This window comes from Lonchura striata, chromosome 2, assembly GCF_050655825.1.
Source record: "Lonchura striata isolate lonStrDom1 chromosome 2, ASM5065582v1, whole genome shotgun sequence".
Classification (NCBI taxonomy): Eukaryota; Metazoa; Chordata; class Aves; order Passeriformes; family Estrildidae; genus Lonchura; species Lonchura striata.
This window is the reverse complement of record NC_140704.1, coordinates 30831497-30852000: the sequence shown is the minus strand read 5'-3', so window position 1 is coordinate 30852000 and position 20504 is coordinate 30831497.

Sequence of the window (20504 nt, the reverse complement as noted above, 5' to 3'; positions counted from 1 at the left end):
TGCACAAATCAAGTTTAAAAGTCTCAAAAAACTTTTTCTCACTATTCATTCTATCCTAAAAAATGGTGAGATTACCTAAGGATGGTGAGAAAATCTGAGGGCTACTGGGTCTATGTATAAAGAGTGATGAAAAATAAAGTGTTATTTGTCATTTGGGTAAGATGTGATTCTCATTTTCATTATTAGAAACCTAATTATACCCACTCAAATTCTCTTTGTACTGCCAAATGATTATTAAGAGTCAGAAGTGCAGACGAGAAGTGATCCCAATTTATGTCAAGACCTGCAAGTAGTTCTGCAGTTTTGTGCTGTACTTTATTTCAAACATCTCCAGATAAAATGTTCAGGGAGAGAAGGCTGGCACAAAGCATTCACAATACAAACCTCAGAACCACAAATAACTTATTATTTAATAATTGGATTTCTTTGAGCACTGCTAGCCCCAAAAGGCCAGCTCTTAACTGCTCAACTTTCTCCATTGACTCTAATTAAGGTTTTCCTTGGCTCACTATTGTGGTGAACTTGGAGAACTTTAAAATTTGGGGTTTTTTTTAAATCTGCTTTTCTCACCAGGTGGAGTGTTCCTGAAAACCTTGAAACTTATGAACTTTCCACTACATTTTACAAGATACTTCTGTCTACACATTTGACTGAAGATGGAGGCATTCCACAATTCCCCAAGTAGAAATCATTTTATTAGCCAGTTTGTGAACTGTATATGGGAGAATATGGGATTATTTTTTAAGAAATTTACTGCCAAAAAATTTATGGCAGCAATATAAACTCACAAGTGTCCCTTTCTGCAGAGGGGGAGTTGACTTCAGTAGCTGTATGACTGATGATGTGACAAACTGTGATAGGGAATGCAGCTGCTGGAACAGAAATAAAGAGGTCTCCAAAAGCAGAGATAGAACACAGAAATGTATTTAAAAGGAAATAATGATTTTATTATTGTAATTATTTTTATTATTATGCTAATTAAAAATCCCTTCAAAAAGCCTGCATATGACCCTTTTCTTGTGTATATTGCTTTATAAAAAATGAAAATAGGAAAGTGTTCTTAACTATTGTATTAATTATCTCTACCTCTTTGAAACATTTCCTCCAAACTTTTTTATGCTGTAGCTATCCTGAAATAATTTATTTTATCTTTAAGTAAACATAATTCCCTTCTATGCAGTTTTTAAGGCACTGCATGATGCCTTTGTGTTTGAATTTCTGTGTTTGACAATGTGAGTTTTATCAGTGGTTTCTACTATATACATAAGGTAATGCTAAGGAAATTCTATGCTGACATGTTTGTCCTTTAAATCAGACTGGTTATTTTTGGCTTTTACTTTTTGTCATTTTTAACATTTTTCCCCCAACACCCCCTCTCTTCTTTGCTTTGTCCTGTTTCCTCTCCTCCGACTCCCCAAAGCATGGAGAATTTCCAGTTTAGATTTAAACTTTGTAGCTGGCTACTCTCTCCAAAGCCAGCTGAACCAAAACTCCAGACTTAGGCTAAATGAATAGTTAATAGATATTTCTTTTATTTTTTGATCCTGATCTTGATCTATTTTTTGATCTGAATATCCAAGCCCCTTTCTCAGAACTTTATCTGAAGTGAAATTAACCTTTCCATTCAGTCTCCAAAAATATTTCAGTTTAGTCTGTTAATTTGATTTTGTTTTTATTTTATTTTTTCTTATTCAGTTTAAGCAACTTTGATCTCAAATAACTGTTTTGAAACAAAACATGCTGTTTTGAAATAAACTGAAATGGAGTATTGTAGCATGAAAAGAAAAAGCCTGCACCTTTTTTGGCCAAAGATATTCATAACACTTGGCATAAAAAACGTTAATTTTTTTGATCAACCTAGAACCAATATTCTTTGCCAAATAAATAGTTTCCTTAAAAAAAAAAAAAAAAAAAAAAAAAAAAAAAGCCCAGCTTCTCCTCAGCACCAGGGAGGGGAAACAGGCTGTCAGCTGTGAGAACAATGTCAAAAGGTTTTTGGAGGAGATGACCTCCTCCCTCCACTGACTGTAAAGGAGTGAACTAGGCTTTGAGTGTTATAAAACAACCTATTTCTTGTCTGTGAAAAGAGGAGCCATTCACCTTTCCTCTTTTAATAGCTGTGCTAAAATAAACTCTCCCAAGCTATGGCTGATAGCACAGAAATGCTTCAGTTTGGGGTGGTCAGTGCTCTGAGGAGTTGGGGCCGTGGCTCAATTTAGGATAGAACAACAGCCCCTTCCTCACCCAGAACACTCTAAAGCAGCCCTCCTAACATTTGTACAAAGAAAAATACCCCTTATCATATCTTTCAGCATTTATATTTATTCTCAAAGGTAAATTAAGATGTTGCTTTTAGAGCTAGATCCCTTTAATTTTATTCAGATTTCTTTTTCAGCTATTTCACACCTCTCAAATTCATAAACACACCACCATTTTGAAGGATGTTGTTTGGATTCTTTTTGGCTTTGTGGTATCTGGCTCTGTTTTTGTTTATGCCTTGGTTTCCATGTTTTTTGACTTTGACTCCTGATTTCTTTTATAATATTTGCTTTTTTTTTTTACTCTCCATACTCTCTGACTGAAAACCTGGTGCATTAGAAACCCTTTGAAATGGATACATGCCATTCTGTACCCATGGTGGGGAGTTATGCCAGCTTGAAGCTAGAAATATAAAACACAGAGTATGTGACAAAAACATATATATATACAAAAAGCAGAAACATCTTTTGATTTCATTCTATATTGAAAAGGACAAAAAGATTTTCTGAAAACTTTAGTGAAGAAAATTACCCCATATGTAACAATGATTTACGATATCAGTCACTAAAATTTGAATCAAATAAAGCGCTTGGACTTCTCATCCAAGTGCTCTTCTCACAAGACACTGGCAGGAGAGGAACCAAACTACCTTTTTGTGGGAGGTTGCATTTTTGACCTTAAATATTTTTGCGAATATGAGGATCTCATCCAAGCTGTTGATATTATTATCTTTGCTGCTGAGCCCCATTGTGACTAGTTTGAATGCTAGCCCCTATTTTTTTGACAGGAGGAAGTTTAGACCACAATCTTTAGACCAGTTTTGCTTGTGACTCACCAAGAAAATACCATAAACATTTAATATTTGGAATTCACAGATGGAGAAGATGAAAGCACAGAAAAATTAAATGGCTTGCTAAAAGGCAGAGTCAATGGCAGAGACAAGAAAGGCACCCTGAACCCTTGTTTTAGTAGATAATTCTGGCCAAGACAATTCAGCCTTCAAAAGGGAAAACTGTATTTTGTGAAACTGATTCTTGTTTTGAGTATTGTGGCTAAAGTATGTCTCTGTCAAATTTTGGAATAGCCTGTGGTTCCTTACCAAGAGAGCCCTGGTTTGGATCATCTCTGGGGACTGATACATTTCAATCCCAGGGATAAATACGTTGCAGGCATTGGACATAGATGCCAGACATAAGATCACAAAAATGTGAAAGCAGGGTCCTGTTTCTAGTCAGAAAGGCTAGATATGGGAAATCTTTGCTTGTCTGCTCTTGAAAAAGAAAAGAATGTTTTTATTGGAATCCAGTGGCCCCTTACATTTGGTTTAAACTCTTGCCACTATCTACATGTCAAATGTAAAATATAGTATTTAGATTTCAAGGATTCAATACTCATGAAAGTAGAAAGACAGAGGGCTGTGGCTCCCAATCTTTCTTGATACAGGTCTGCATTCAGCAATATTCTAGCAGAGGTGCAGATACCAGTACAGAATCTTCAAGCTTACTGAAGTCTTTCTTTTCACTGTTCTCTTCACCTCCTCAGATGTAGATCTCTGACCACTGGCTGTCTGCAAACCACAAGCTAAAGGCACAGAGCTAAGGTAGGCAATATTTACACCCTGGTAGAAATGCAATTCCCAGGACAAGATTTCTTTCCTTACCACAGATAAATTAGGTTTAAATGAAAATGGTGGACTGAGATGCAGATATTTTTTAGTGAGACTAAAGCTAAATAACCATTGCTTAAGTTAATGCATTACTATCTGGCGGTTCTAAATCACAGAGTGCTTTCATTCTGTAGAAAATCTTTCATTAAAAACAACCTTTAGAAAATGTTTCATTAAAAAATACCAGACATTTAGTTAGAAGCTTCATTCTGCATGCGATGAAGAATGCAGAACACTTCTCAAAGAATACTTCTGACTTGCAGCAGGACATCCTTCCATGGCTTAAGCTAAGACGCCATCTCCCAGTTTCCACTTCAGTTTCCTTAGATACCCCTAAGAAATTTTTTTCAGGTTTGCATGTGTACCAAGCACAAAAAAATTTATTGTCCATGGTTTTGGTTGTTTTTTTTTTTTTTTTTCAAGTGAAGTACTTTATCAAGTGCTTGCTGATAAGAAGCTACAGCTGTCCCACAAACAGTGCTGTCTCAGGGGTTCTGTATGACTTCACTGTCAGCACAAATGGATACTCACAGCAACCTCTACACATGGCACTGGAGCAGCCCTAGACTGTGATGGCTGCCAAAAAAGGGGAGAACAAGGGTGCAAAGAGAAATTTAATGTAACCCAACAGCAGAAATAGACACAAGGTTCAGAAAATAGAACAGAAAGCAAAAGATAGCTGATATTTAATTTTTTTAAGAAAATGCTTCTATGCTGAAGTCCTTAAACAACTTTTCTCCAAATGAGTATAATTGTTTAATTTTTTAAATAAACAAAAATGACCAAGTTATCATAAATTCAGAGGCCTTGGTAGTTCTTGAGAATATTGTGATAGTCAGTGAGGAAGTGGGGTTCACCCAGGGAGAGACTGAGGTAACCTAGATTCTGGCACTTTCCAAGAAAATATTTTTCTCTATAGAGCATTCTAAATGTGTGTTACTATTTTTTGCTGTGGCACCCCTCTTCACTCTTGCATTGATACTTATGGTCAGACATGTCAACACACACTTGATCTTTGCTCTTGGCATTGAATATACTTAATTGCTCTTTCTTTTCTAGGAACTCTCCATCATAATGCAGCAGTAACATGGCAGGTTGAGCTGTATGTTCAGTAGTTGTACTGAAGAAATGAGATAATTAATTTACTACTGGTCTGAGCAGTACTGCCTTGTAGGTGTGCATCATCTGATTTTGGCATAGTGAAGATGTTCCTGGAGGTGTTTTGTTGCTGCACTGCTGAGCAACAAGAGCCTACTGCTCTTCACCTTTGAATCTCAAAAGTGTCACTAGAATGCCCATACTGCAAGCATGTACAAGACAATCTAATTTTTCCTCATTGTTCATGGTCCTGGAAAATCTCTGCTTTCTTCCATGCAGGAGGTACTTTTGTTCTGTGACCTTCTATTTAACCATCACCTTCTGGAAGATTGTTTGATTCATTAGGTACAAATGAAAAGAAGCAAAACAATTGTGAGCTGATCAGATGGAAGGTGGATTCAGTTTTGGCGAATCTGAATTTTGTTTATTTTTTTTTTTTGGCTTGTGATATATCTGATGTGCTGCTCTTAGACCAACCCTGCTATTGGCATTCAGATTTTTGACATTGAGGAAGAGGAAGCATAGTTTTGGGGATGATTTCTGTACATGAGAGAACGAGAATGTGTTTCTGTAACTACAAAATAATCTCTTGTCTGCAATATGGCTTTGCTGTGCCTTGACTGTGTTCCTCTTCTCCATGCCAGTTAATTCCCTGTGCCATGCATTAACACATGTGATAGTAATTTGCATTTTTATTTCCATCCATCTCTAAGCAGGATCCTCACTACAGCAGACATAACAGGCAGCAACCCTTTGCTGTTAGGGTAGCAAATGTGTTTGGCAATTTTTTTTTTTACAAAAACTGATTAAGGATTAATTTACTTATGAAACTATTGTCAATATTTCCTATAATCATCGCAAAAGTATTTTCCACATTACTAGAACTGAAGCAAATTTTTTAGGAACTAAAGAATCACCGGAGTGAAATTTAAGAACATTATCAATGACGTGGAAGACCATTTAAAAATTAATTTTCAAGGCAGAATTAAAGAGAAATCTCTGTGGATATATTCATATTTTCATGAAGCATATTCCCTTTCTACACTGCTGGGTAACGGTTATTACACTGTCAAGTTGTTATTTTAAGAACCCATTCAGGGATCTGGAGTTCCATGACACATGCCTTTACAACCTCCACAAACTGCACTTTACCAGCAAAGCACCTCAAAATCTAATAACTATATGTAGGTGCAATCTATACCAGAAATCCTTGAGTATTACTGAATATCAGTAGTTACACAGGACAGCATTTGGGTGGCATGGATGAACAGTTAATTTCTATAAATTAAGGTGGCTTGATTGTTATTTAATGTGGTTTAGTTTAGTTCAGTTTGGTTTGGTTTGGTTTTGTCTTACCACTGAGGCAGAAAAAAGATCTTTTGAACTTTTTTACAAGAACAAATTTGTGCATTCTTATGTTGTATCTGAGGGAGTAAATGTCCAGCTTAGGTGGGACACAGAAATTCAAGTATTTGTCCTACCTCATTGTAGGTATAGCTTTTGGCTTCCATCCTCTTCATTCAGGAAATTGAAAGTCCTATTTTTTCTGTTTTTTTATTTGTTTGTTTGGTTGGTTTTTTTGTTTCTTTTTTACAGAGCAGCTCTGCATAGCTCTTGAGTAATTCAGAGTGTGTGTGGAGCAGGTATGTGTGCTCCTCTGTCTCCTTCCTGACTGAAGCCACCACTTGAGTCTGACACAGACTATATCAGAACACAAAACATTTTTGTTAAAAAAAGTTGATTTCTAGTAAGCATATTTTCTCAAAGCTAGATCTCATTAAATCTAGCCTCATTGATCTTATTTAGCTTTCTGAAGAAGTGATGGCCATCTGATAGGGTCTGCTCCAGGCTTTCTCTGACTGGACAGTATATGGGACAGTATATGAGTCCTTGTAAGGATTAGGCAAACCTTTCTTTTGAACCTCTGATTTCAAATACAAAATTCTATAAAGTGAATGAGTCCCAGTTTTGCTAATTTGGTGTGTGAAAATCATGGTTCAATATCTTACTGCACAATACTTTCATGTCAGCTTTGTTTTGAGCAGAATGATTAACATAAAGTGTTTTTATGAATGAATAATAATGTTTAATTCTGTTTTAGAGCATAAAACAACAGTAATATCTATTTCCTGATATGATGTAAAAATTTGTTTCATATCTTTTCTCAAAATTGATGGGTAACCTAGAATTCATTTTGTTCCATGCCCAGAGTCAGCCAACTATTAAGATTTTTAATTAGTTTATTTTTACAGTCATTTATGTGGCCCCACATCCCTTCATCTGTCTTGAATAAACACTTCAAATCCTAATTCTTCAAAGGTTTATGTGTGTGAACAATCCCACTGAGGTTAACAGGAGCTGATTCGTTGAAGTTAGTAGAGTACAGAATTCTTTACAGACTCATTGCTTTAGTTTGTGGTGCAAGGGGAATGTAATTCCTAAGTAAATGGGGGTCCAAAGCAGAGATTAATGCAATCTAGACACTTGCATTAAAATACTTCTAGGGCCTTTAAATGAAGGAATAATATTCCTGTCCATATTTTCATGATCTTTTCACAACAGACCATTGCACAGCCAGGCCATTTGAAGGACCTAAGTGTTGTAGCTGACCATCTTGCCTGTGTCTTGAAGAAAGAGAGAAATGGGAGAATTGATCAGCCCTGCAGTGTGAGGAAGGACAGAGGGTGAAGTAGTAGTTGAAGAAGCAGTAGATGTAAAAAAAAAAAAAGAGAGAATAAAAATGTCTAGAAATACTGGGAATGGTATAAACTCTTTTTCTGTATATATCTGAGCATAATATTACAGCACATTTCACAGCCAGCCAGTGAATGTGTGCACAAATTGTAGTCTCTAGGCAGGAATTACTCATTTCATACATCATTTAGAATTAATTGTAGTGATTCTGCAAAGTCAGTACATACCCTGGATGCAAGATTAGGAGAAACTGTTTTTGTTTCAAAGTCTTTTGATGTTTCTGTTTTGAAGTATTTCATTTTTCCTTAGATAGCACCCAGAGCAGTAGATGGTAGCCAATACAGTCTCTTCTCTTTTGGAAAATAAAATGTAGTCAAATAAAATTAAAATCAATGCACACACATGTCTACCCACTTCCTACTGGAAGGCGAAAGTAGTTCAAGTTTTGTTGGCTTCTTTAAATCAGACTTATAGAGGAAGGCAAGCATATATATTTGAATAATGAATATTTAGAATTCTCAGAAATGAAACAGCCATTTGTGTTTGGAGAAGGTTTTATGTGCATACATTTATCCTCACAGAGAAATTCTCCTGATCTCCTAGATAATGAGAAATAGAGTATGTGCCTTGAGTAGAAAGAAGTAACTAAAAGACTGCCATGGGTCCTTCTCATGTGGGTCTCCAACATGCCACATAAGACACTACCATTGCCCCAAGGTCTGGTAGCCTGGGCACTCTGAATAAAACTAAATCTTGCAGTTTGAAAAACATTTACGAGATTTTGGGTGAGACAGACAAGTTTGCAGCATGAATTTGACTATTTTAGAGAAATTATATTGGACAAAAGTCAACTTTTAGTAACTGCTTATTATTTTTCAAAATATGAGCAATTAAATGTTATTTTCAATTAAAATATCAGTATTTTGACTCAGAATAATTGTTTAGTATTTCATAATTACATGTTCATAGTCATGGTATTTCAGTTAAGAGGAAAAATCTTTAAAATGTCTCATCAGTGTTTAATTGAGCTAAAATAATCCTGTGCTTTCCATTTGCCTCTCAACAATTTTCAGACTTTGGGTAATTTCATATCACATTAAACTGTTCATTACAAAGTCCAACATGATTTTGAAGGTTATTATTACAATAATTTTCCAATTGTTTCTGGCATGATTTGGTATCATAATTAGACATGCTAACATATGGCTTGTCCCCAAAATATAATTCCTGCTTGATAGCTCATAATTTATTAAGTGTGCCAATCAGAATATTTGGGTAACATTCATTATGTCAATGCTAATGGAACACAGCAGTAGAAGACTTTAAAATTTAGACAAATCATTGCTTAAGTTACACAGAATTTTCTGTTTTAGCAGAGAGTTTGTTTGTATCTTTGTTATACATTTAAGCAGTCCATCAATTAATACTCTTGTTATTTAAAGACACATAATTTCATCCTTTCTTTCAAGATTTAGTTCATTAAAACAAAATATGAGTATATGGCTTTCAGAGCCTCTTCTTCTCTTATGGCTATGTGTAAGGAACCTTTGAATTAACATGACAACTGACTCTTCTCATGTTAGAAATGTGAAAACTGAGTCAGTGAGAAATTAAATTACTTTTTCAGAGACACCAATCAGCTGTAAGTCAGAACTAGAACTGGACACCAGGCATCCTTCTTTTCTTTATATCAGTGTCATAGCACCAGAAAAGCTTTGTCTTTCCATAAGCATCCCTGTGCAGCACAACAGAAGTAGGATTTTGTCAGCAAATCCTCCCTCTCATTTGTCAGATAAAGTTCCTTGTTTTGCCCTGGGCTGAGGAGTCAGGCCATGTGTGCCCAAAGACAGGGCATAAAATGAGTCCTGCACCAGAGTTCAGGGAGTCAGTTTGCCCACACACTCCTCTAGTTACATCAAGAGCCACTCTACCTTTATTGACACAGGTATCAGTGGTGCTGGCACTGAGAAAGAGAGGAATGTCAGCACCTTAATTCTTTAACCTTTGGCCTCTCCCTCTCTGCACCTTCAGATATGTGACAGGAAATTTTCTTCTAAAGCAAAATCATTCCCTTTTCTTTGCCTTCATGCTTTTTGAATTTCAGAAGATGAACACCATTCAGGAAACGAGCCCTGGGTTTATGATTAGTACAGATATGTACAAGAACTTCCTTTCATGTAGTTTAAGTGGGAAGTCAAGCAGCCAATTTAACATAAGTACAGAACTACAGCAGTTCAATGTGCCTTTTAGAAACTGTAAGAATGTTTTGGAGGGAAGGAAGGATCCTTTTTTTCCTGCCTCTGAAGTGAAGGGGTAGTATGTGTGGGTTGTTGTGATTTTGAGAGGACTGCTGGGCTTGCAGGTAATGTTGAGCTATCTGAGCATAGCCCAAAGACACTGGAGATTTCCAGTGCTCACAGCATCTTGTGGCAATTTGAGCACTAGCACAAGGCAGGCCCAAGGCTCCCAGACTCAGCTAACAAGTTTCAGAGACCAGTTGTAAGTCAATGAAACATGGGAATCATTTAAAATTTTGCCATATCTTTCCTATATCCATTTATTACTGATTCAGCTATGACTTTAAAGCAATCTTCATGTGTAGTCTGAGATACTGACTTATGAACATCAGTGAGTTCATGTGTTTCCACTATCCCTGTCTATGCTATAGAAGATGCTGAACTACTTTCTTTAGTGTGGCTACCATATTTCTGTAGGGTTTCTCTACACTTACTTTTCTTGGGCTTTCAGACTTCAACATTTTTTCTATTAATCTGGGGAAAAAGAGGTATAAAAGGTGGCTGTTTATGTGAGACTGTATCAGAGAATATGAGTTGAAGTTTGCAGTTAGTTAACAAGGAAAAGGGTTAATGGAACAATTTGTAATATGTTGTGGCTCTGCACTGTACTTATGGCTTAACACTGCATTTATCCTTCTCATGCTTTACACTTCTATATGTGATAACTGCTGGATGGTCTGGACAAAAATGCAAAGTAAGCTTTTTAGGATTCCTAAAGTTGCTGTTATCCATAAATACCTGAGCCCCAAGCTGTTAGAAATCAGATCCTGGTGCATATGCTTTGTCTCCTCTTACATGCTTTACTAATTACTTTTGGCTGCAGTTAAACTAAACTGAACTAAACTAACTAAATGGACCTGCAGCCTGGTCAAATATGATTGGTCTTATATTTACAGGTTAAAAGAGCTTGAAGTGGTGATTTAAAGGGTTTGAAAAAGGCCAAGAATTTCATAAATTGCTCAGCAAAAAGCTTCCAAATGTCCCATTAGGATATCTATGATCTGCTCACAATGAGAAGTTGTGAAAATTAAAATAAAATGTTATTCATCATAGAAGTGATTAATTATAAATTTTGCTGAGTATGTATTTTCTACCTTGAGAACAGTACAGCAAGTTGCTGAGCTCCTTCAAAACAAAGGATATGCTAAAAAGCAAAATTGTTTCTCTTTTGTTGTGGTGTGTTTCCTGGAGGTTATGAAATCCATCTTGCTTGTTAATAATTCTATTAATTATACAATGAATAGCAAAAATAAATTAAAGAAAGAGGAAAAATACTAGTATTAATCTGCTTAATTTCATATATTATCTATTAGAAGATCACTGGAATACTGAAGAATGGAGAGATAGTATTGATTTCATTTTATCAAGACAAAACCCTCTTCCAAGACCACACAACAAGTTAATGGCAGATCTGAGACAGAATCTGTGATTGTTGGCTCCTATCTGTGTTGGGACTAAGGTGTGTGACTTCCCTTTACCCTAACAGTGGCAGGACATCTCTGTCCCAGCCACAAAGAGCTTTTGCATCTTCTCTACAGGATTCCAGTATATTTTTCTCACCTTTGGCACTACAGTAACAAACAGATTTGTTAAACTGAACACAGCAAAGTTCAAGAGTGACCAGAGTTACTGGCAGGAGATCATAATGTAAGCATCTGATTTATAAATAGCTGAGAAAGTTTATCTCTTTGGATTTACAAAAACATGCTGTCATGAAAACAGATTTCTGCTATTGTAAATACCATGAAGCACAACATACGTGGAAAAAAAAAGCTGAATTTGTCTTGTGATTATCAATCTGCTTGCAGTCTCCCTTCTCCAAATCCTCTGCATCTGAGCAGTACCCTGGGTTTATAAAACAAAATAGCTAAAGGTCCTGAGAACAATTGTGCAGTGATATACTGTGGGCTTTCACCAGACCCAGGGGAGTAACAAATGTCTCTGTAGCATGCTCTACTGGCACAACTCCTTTGGTATCTATTTTCCTTCTCCCCTGGCTGTTGGGTGCAATTAGTTCATCTAAGATGCCATGCCAAAAGACCCTGTTTTAGAGCTTGCCATATATAATCTCATATTGTTCTGGCTTTGAAATTTCTCCTTCACACATGGAGAATGGAGATCACAAATAGAGTAATGGAGATCGTATTATTCTTTGTTATCTGATAAGACTCAAAATCCGTATATAAGGATTTTTAAGTCATAAAAATAATTCTATCTAAAGAAATGCAAGCACAAAGCTATCTTTTCTTTTTCCTGTGCATGAAAGTTACATTGTATTTTATCAATTATTTGCTACAAAATAACAGGTAGGCTGTTTTCCCAATAGGCAACCCTTCACCTTTATCTAACAGATCAAATAGGACTTAGAATTTTAACTTCCAGTAACTTTTCAGTTCCTGTAATGATGGGGCCAGGATTCACCAAATAAAACTTAGGGGGGAGAAAGGATTATTAAATCAAACATTTTGAATATTTTTTCCCTCCAGACCAAAAAAAAAAAAATATCCAGACAACCTGAGGATGTGAAAAAATTCAAGACATTAAATGGCACAGGAGGAAACAACAGTGGTCCTTTACCATGCTTTCCTTGTTCTGCTTCATGTAATTTTATTTCTTGAAAATTCACAGTCCTAAATTATGATCTGCTGTGGCTGATACGTAAAAACTTTATGCCATATTTTGAAAACCAGACTTTTTTATTCTTTCAGAAGGACTTGGGAAAACTGACTAATATATCTTTTATTTGATCATAGCCATACCAAGGAAATAGATAAGACCAGAAGATTTTTTCTTCCTCTTGAGTCCAAGGCAAGAGTAAATATTTCTGCTCTGCTAGTAACATACATTCTGATTGGAGAGTCATTTCAGGACTTCATGTCTTTTTTTGCTAGTTTATCCACTGATTAAAGAGTTTTTGAATGTGGTTTTAGTCTCTTTTGTTATCTAACAGGTGGTGGCTAGAGTTAAATTTAAAAAAAAAAACAACAAAAAAAGGCAAAAATTACTGAAAGCTTTTGACCAAATCAGAGTTTAATCAGAACCAGAATTCCTTCTGAGTCCTCCGCTGCTCATTCATACAGTAGTAAAGGATACAGCCTTCAATTAACTTCAGTCACCATTTATATCATGCAATTTACAATTGACTTAACTCACTAAAAGTAATTAATTACAGCATGAACTTCACAACAGAAGAAATAACTCATATAAAAATGCAGAGGTGAAGTCAAAGCTTTTGCTTCAGTGATGCTGATGCCAAAGAGCCAACTGTGAGTGAAGGAAATGTGCACTGCACAGACCTGTTCATGGTCACTGTGAAATACATTTCTCTATGAGCAGAGCATGGAAATATTGTAGGGGATCTCTTTTCACAACCACAGCACCTTGTGTGGTTCTGCTTGATATTGCCCGACATCATCTTTGGAAAGGAAATTGCCTGAACTTTTTTTGAGTCTGTTGATTGAACTGTTTATTTCCTAAATGTTATCAGATTTTGAAAGATTTGTTTTGGCAAATAATGACTTTTCCTGTTTTCCTGCTGAGTAAAGTTACACTGGCTCAAATTACTTGTCAAAGTTTTATTTTTCTGTAGATGTTAACTATCAATTCCTTTTTTCTTTTCCCTTTCACTGTGCATTCAACAAAATCAGCTGACACTGGAATTTTACACCAGTTCTGCATACTGCCATATCATGTTTCTAATTTATTTTTAAAACTCCTTTGAGTTGGTCTTTTTGAAGAATAGAAGCAGTCTTCTTTGGAAACAGTTCCCTGCTACAAGCATCCTGGCACACAGCACTCGCTCCCCTTTTCTGGAGTAAGCCCACCCAAAATCTTGATTCAATTTTCATCAGTTCTGCTCTCTTTCCATTCCTTTCCTACAGCATACACCTTCCAGGAGCAAGGCCTGCAAGAAGGTGTCTCATATGGGTTACATAGGATACAATACCACCAGCTTCAATTTTGTTCATTTCAGATGCTCAGTTGGCTTTAGATGAACAGAGAGAATGCCAGACTTTCAGGACACATGCAAAACTAAGTGGTTTCTCATAAATTTGATCTGTGGCCTCTTTACACTGCCTGGTAGAATGTAAAAAGTCTCAGAACTGGTATAAAGACAGTGCCAGCTCTTGGAGACTGCCTTGTCCTGGCAATGTTATTGTGAAGAAACTTTGATGGAGAAAGATACAGCTCCCTTGCACCAGACAGTGCTTGGCATAAAGTTCTGGCTTTTCACTGGAGCAGAGACACATAGCTCAGCCTCTGCTCTGTGTGTGGAGAAAGAAACACAGCTGTTTTCCTGAGTAACTCTGGGCAGAAGGAAGCCTGAAGTTGCACTTGCCCCAGTATTGGCACCTCAGGAGTAGCTGGGATGGATGGAGACTTGAAGCCTTCCACTCTGCAGGTGAGCATGATCTGTAGAGCTGTTTTAAGGGTCTTTCAGCTTAGCCCTCCTTGCCAAACAACCCTGATGCACATCATCTACTGGATGGATATAGATGAGCTTGGTGGTCACATTTCAGAAATCCTTCCTAAACCTAGCCCTTGAGAAACAAAATGTTTTCTTTATTAATGAATGTTTCTCCTCTTAGAGTTTATAGTCCTTACTCTGCCTCACTAGAAAATTGTTCCCATCTTAACATCTGTTAGTTTGGCATTTGTATTTCAGGGAATATTAACAGTAATAATGAAACTCTGGTCACAAGATCCAAGAAGTTCAAAACACAAGTATTTTGACAGTGTAAGTGGCAGTGTTTATCAGAACTGAACAGGGCTAGAAGAGACTTGTAAGATTAACACATGCTTGTTTCCCACATACTTATTTAGTTTACTAAGTGAATTACAGCTAGGCTGTAGCTAAGTGCAATTGCATGAACTCTGTCACAAAGCCTTAGACTATGCTGGTGGTGATCACTGAGTGAACAAATTGCAAAAGAAGGTGCCAGGATGCCTCACTATGTGTTATTACCTACAGGAAGCACCTGTAGGTGATGGGCAAACACAGATTGTGTGAGAAGGGCTGGATGCAAGAGTAGACTGAACTGAGGAGGCCAGCAGGACAGACCTAGTGGATTATTTAACTAAGTCACTTCAGCAGTTAAAATAAAATCAGAGAAATAACTGCCAGCCACAGCACCTCTTTGTCTTGGCCAAATGGATCTGCAGTTAATTGTCTCACATTATGCTATCGAGAGGATGACAACCATGATGAATCATTATTGTAATAATTCAAATGTTTCACCTCAGTAAGAGCTAATGTTAGGGTGAGGAAGAAATCTTTATATTTGCTTAGTTTCATCAGGTAATATCATCTTGTTTGAACATACATTCTTCCCAAGGGAAACATTGCATAAATTTTCATTATCCTCCTGTGTTGCTTGTTAGAAATTTTTTCACATCTTTTTTATACTGAGAACTACTGAGTTTGTAATCCTTTCCATGAAGTATTGGAAGTACATACTTATTTCTACCTAAGAGTGTGGGACAACAAGAACTCAGAAACAACATTCCCAACATCTATAAGCTGATGTAACTCCCCAAGAGATCCTTTGTCTTTGATCCCAATTTTCTACCTTCAGTTTTTAATTAAATGATCAAAATCTTCATCCTCATTAGTTCCTAAACCATTAGTACTAGATAAGAGGACATGAAAACTTGAGTTTTAATATCTCATAATTTTTAGCCACTTTTAATTTGTGTAACTGAATAAATGTCCAGGGAACGTATTCTATAACTTCATCTTGTGTCCAGTGATGACAGTAAAGCAAGAAACACTCTTCTGAATTCCAGGCAGTTGTATTCAAAAAACTAGACCAGATGGGAAATGGAAAACAGAATAACAGACATCTTTTTCCCAGGTGAATGAAGATAAATTTCTCCAGTTTCAGGAAAAGAAACAACAGAGAATGTATTTATATGAAGACAAAACAAAACAATTGTGATTAACCTTCATTTGTGTGTTGTGCATTTGAGTAAATTATGAACGTATCTGTAACTGCACGCCACTACAAATTCCACACCAACTCCTTATATTGTTGGGTTTGATGTACTGTGTTCTCTATGGCCACTGCTATTGTACAGTGTTATCTGGACCACATGTTGAGTGGTTCATTAATCTGATGAGATTAGTCAGTATGTTCCATGGATATTGTGTATGGTTAGCATGTCAGTCATCTCTCTACAGTTCAGCCTACCTTTCTGGAAAGGCATTTCCTAATCCCCAAGCTATAATTTCATTAGTACTGCACAATCCTAACTAAATAAACAGAAGTAAAGACTGATTGCCTGGTCAAAGCACTGTACCACAACTCATGAGCTAAAAGTTTCAATTATTAATTTACCTTAGTGGAAATGCATTGATATACATCAGCTAGAAGCAGGTCTTTTCTAACTTGAAGTCTATATTCCATTACACCGAAGCTGGCTCAAGCACTAATAGCAGTGGAAAATTAGCATGTGCTAATTTTTGCAGGAAAAGCCAGGTCTGACAATTAAGGGACAAGAAGTTCTGTTCGTGTGTGCTCTAGCAATGTCATTACAATGGAACTTCTGGTTTTTGGTACAATACAGTGAAGTATTCATCTTTTTTTTTTTTTTTTTTTTTTTTTTTTTTTTTTTTTTTGGTAAATGAGAATATAGGTCTCTTGAAGTCAAGAAGTTAATCTCACTGGCAGGAGATCCATGCAGTATCCAACCTCTCTACTTCTCCAGACTGAATCTCAGGTATATTGAGGTACCTTTGTGCTTCTTCATCCTTGCAGGCCTACACTAATTTCTGCTTGGCAAATCACTGGAGAAGCAGGTAGAGGAAGTCTCACATTATTAACCTTTACAGAAGCAGTTATTCCAAAAGGGCTACTGTTTTAATGATGTAATGCTTTAAAGCTTTCTCTTTAAATTGAAGGAGAGAGTGTGTTTTGGGTTTTCTCATGCACAACTTATCATATGCCTCTGGCTTGTCTTCCTACAACTGTCAATGACACAGGATATTTTAAATTATTCCAAGAGGAAAATCTGGAGGGTGGTCTTCTGAGTTCTAGTGAAGGGAGACTGCAAATGGCTTAAAGCTGTTTTTGTGCCCTGCAGCTGCAATGGCCCTCAGCTATAGAGTGATCTGGCCCTAAAAGTAGTACTGACATATAATATGCTTAATAGTCTTAAAATCAGACCTGAACATTGTTCTTGAGCTGTATATTGCCTTTTTGGCGAATCCCCCTTTATTCTTACCCTTTTAGGATTGTGATGGGGCTACCAAACTCATTTATATTTGTAGTCTATTCAGGGCTGAGGTTTCTGTACTCAAAGTCAAATAGCTTTTACATATGCTTCTTGCATGATTAAATTGTGGGAAAATAACCAAAGAAAATAGGTGAAGATCAGTAAAATGAGTTAATTTCTTTTGTAATTAATATGTATTGGAGTATATCTTGGACTGGATCCCTGGGCATGGCTCAGCCTTTACACTAGTCTAGCAAGACTTCTGCAGTTTAAATACCAGTACATTTGTATTTCCCTTCTGCAGGGGACTCTGTTACAACATTTTCAACTGAGCTGGAAAACCAAAGAAAAATTTTTACTGCATCACTTCTTTAATTGACCCATGGTCTTCCAAATGTGTGTTACTAGTTCCAGTACAATATCCCACTGTAAAAATAAGAAATATTTGCACAAACCAAGCCTTTCTTTTAGTAAGAAGTTAAAATAAAATGTCAAAATTGTTCCTTATACTTGCTTTTGATATAGGCCTTCCCACCAGCATACAATGTTTTTGCAATAGTTACTTAAAATAAGAAACAGTTAAATTAATAATCCAGCTCTTCCTGTTAATATTAAACCATTCCATTTATTAAATAGACCATGTTTACTATATTTATTCACTATTACTACATGGAAGTTGTCGTTTTAACATTTACACATTTTGGAATATTTCTTTTTAATGTTTAAATTTGTCAAGTGATTTTGACCAGACCAAAATACCAAATCCTGTAACAAGTACAGATTTGCATTTTCTGGATGTCGAAAATAAGTATTGAAAAGAGCAAGTAATCAATGATACAGATTGCTTATGTTATAGTCTAGCTTTTTATTAGAATTATGTAATAAGTCTCTAAAAAATATGTATTACCATTACTCAAATTTAACTTCAGGCAAACCATGGCCTGCATTTAACAGGACAATGGAAAGGTTTAAAGGAAAGGTTAAAAGTGCCTATTAGTCACCACTGCATTCTGCATCTGACACTGCATTTCTTCTAGAACCTGTGTGTCCTCCATCACTTCCTCTAGTCCTGCTTCTAAGCAAAAATGATGGGGTTTCTGAAAAAATTTCCTAGTAATATCTTAACAGAGTGGAAACTAATTGCCATACAGAGGGACTGTACTGCCTTTCCTACAGGCATAGCAGATAAAAAGCTGCACTGCAACTGTCATATGGCAAAGTCAATAAGAGATTTATCACATCCACAGGGTGCACCCTTGGTCCCAAAGTACTGAAGATCTGAACATGAAACAGAGATTTGTTTCTCTACACCAATGATGCTCCAAATATTTCTTTTTCCTTCCTTCCTTCCTTGCTTCCTTCCTTCCTTCGTCCTCTAATTGCCTATTTTCAAAGTGCAAATTCTATAGTTCCTATATAGAAATGTTGACTCTCCTCCCTTGAAATCCTTTTTTTATTCTTTTTTAAACTTAGGAACCATTTGATCTATCAATTAATAAGTCTTTAACCAAACATGGTAAAAAAAGGAAACAATTGGACAAGCCTTTGCATTTGGCAGGACTCTTTAAGACTCACTTTGAACAGCTGGACTCTTTACAGTCCTTGTGATGCAGATTAAATGAAAATAATACATGGCAGAAAATGGCTAAATAATTTGAACTTCGCAAGTTATTGCCTACAGCCAGTTCACTATAGCTCATTAGGGAGTTTATGTTTATAATGTAATGCCTTTAAATAGATTTGATTTTTCTAAACAGGGCTTTGTAAATTAGAACTTTCCCAGGGGGCTAACCCAGCGCAAGCTGTTCCAGTTGTGGAACATATCCTGACTGAAGGGGCAGGACTACAGAAGAAAGAGTTTGCTTTAAAGTACAGAGCACTGTGTAATTTAACTACTTAAAGGTTTAGGAGTATCACAGTCAACTGATGTACAAATAATAATCAGTGCTCCTGGGATGCATCCATACACTTGCCAACCTCGCACATTTGGAAACAAGTATTATCCTCTCCCTGTTCTCCAGTATTCATAAAATTTTACAAATCATGAGATACTACAAATGATAGTGGATTTAAGTTGCTTTTCAGCTATTCATTCTCTAGTTACATTTTCCAGTCTTCCAATTTTTTTTTCTGTAATAAGGAAAGATTGTCTTTCTTTTCCTGATAAAAAACCAAAAACAATATTTTTCTTAATATCCTCTTGATTCTAATAAGCAGGGCCGAAAGGAAATTTGTGCTCATTTTGAAGCAAATTAAGCTTTCACAGTGCTAATTTTCAGAATTCCTTCCTTCCTTCCTTCCTTCCTTCCTTCCTTCCTTCCTTCCTTCCTTCCTTCCTTCCTTCCTTCCTTCCTTCCTTCCTTCCTTCCTTCCTTCCTTCCTTCCTTCCTCCCTTCCCTTCCCTTCCCTTCCCTTCCCTTCCCTTCCCTTCCCTTCCCTTCCCTTCCCTTCCCTTCCCTTCCCTTCCCTTCCCTTCCCTTCCCTTCCCTTCCCTTCCCTTCCCTTCCCTTCCCTTCCCTTCCCTTCCCTTCCCTTCCCTTCCCTTCCCTTCCCTTCCCTTCCCTTCCCTTCCCTTCCCTTCCCTTCCCTTCCCTTCCCTTCCCTTCCCTTCCCTTCCCTTCCCTTTTTTCTTTTTTTTTCTTTTTCTTTTTCTTCTTTTCTTTTTCTTTTTCTTTTTCTTTTTCTTTTTCTTTTTCTTTTTCTTTTTCTTTTTCTTTTTCTTTTTCTTTTTCTTTTTCTTTTTCTTTTTCTTTTCTTTTTCTTTTTCTTTTTCTTTTTCTTTTTTTCTTTTTCTTTTTCTTTTTCTTTTTCTTTTTCTTTTTCTTTTTCTTTTTCTTTTTCTTTTTCTTTTTCTTTTTCTTTTTCTTTTTCTTTTTCTTTTTCTTTTTCTTTTTCTTTTTCTTTTTCTTTTTTTCCTTTTGCTTTTTCTTTTTTCCTTTTTCTTTTTCTTTTTTCCTTTTTCTTTTTCTTTTTCTTTTTTTTCTTTTTTTTTTCACCTTCTAGTCTGCTTAGGAGCAAAGCCAGTGGGGACTCTGCCAAAGCACAGAATATTGAATATATACGTGGCAACTCACTCCACATATCTCACCACTGCCTGAGATGCTGCTGACAAGCACTTGCACCAAGTTAAAGTTAGAAGTATTATACACTATCATTCAAATTGTTTAGACTTTTTCTTTTGATTCATGCCATTGCAGTATTTTGTACATCTTCCTGACCACTCTTAGCAGCTGTAACAACACTTGTGGTATTACCAGTAATTTGCAACTTATCAA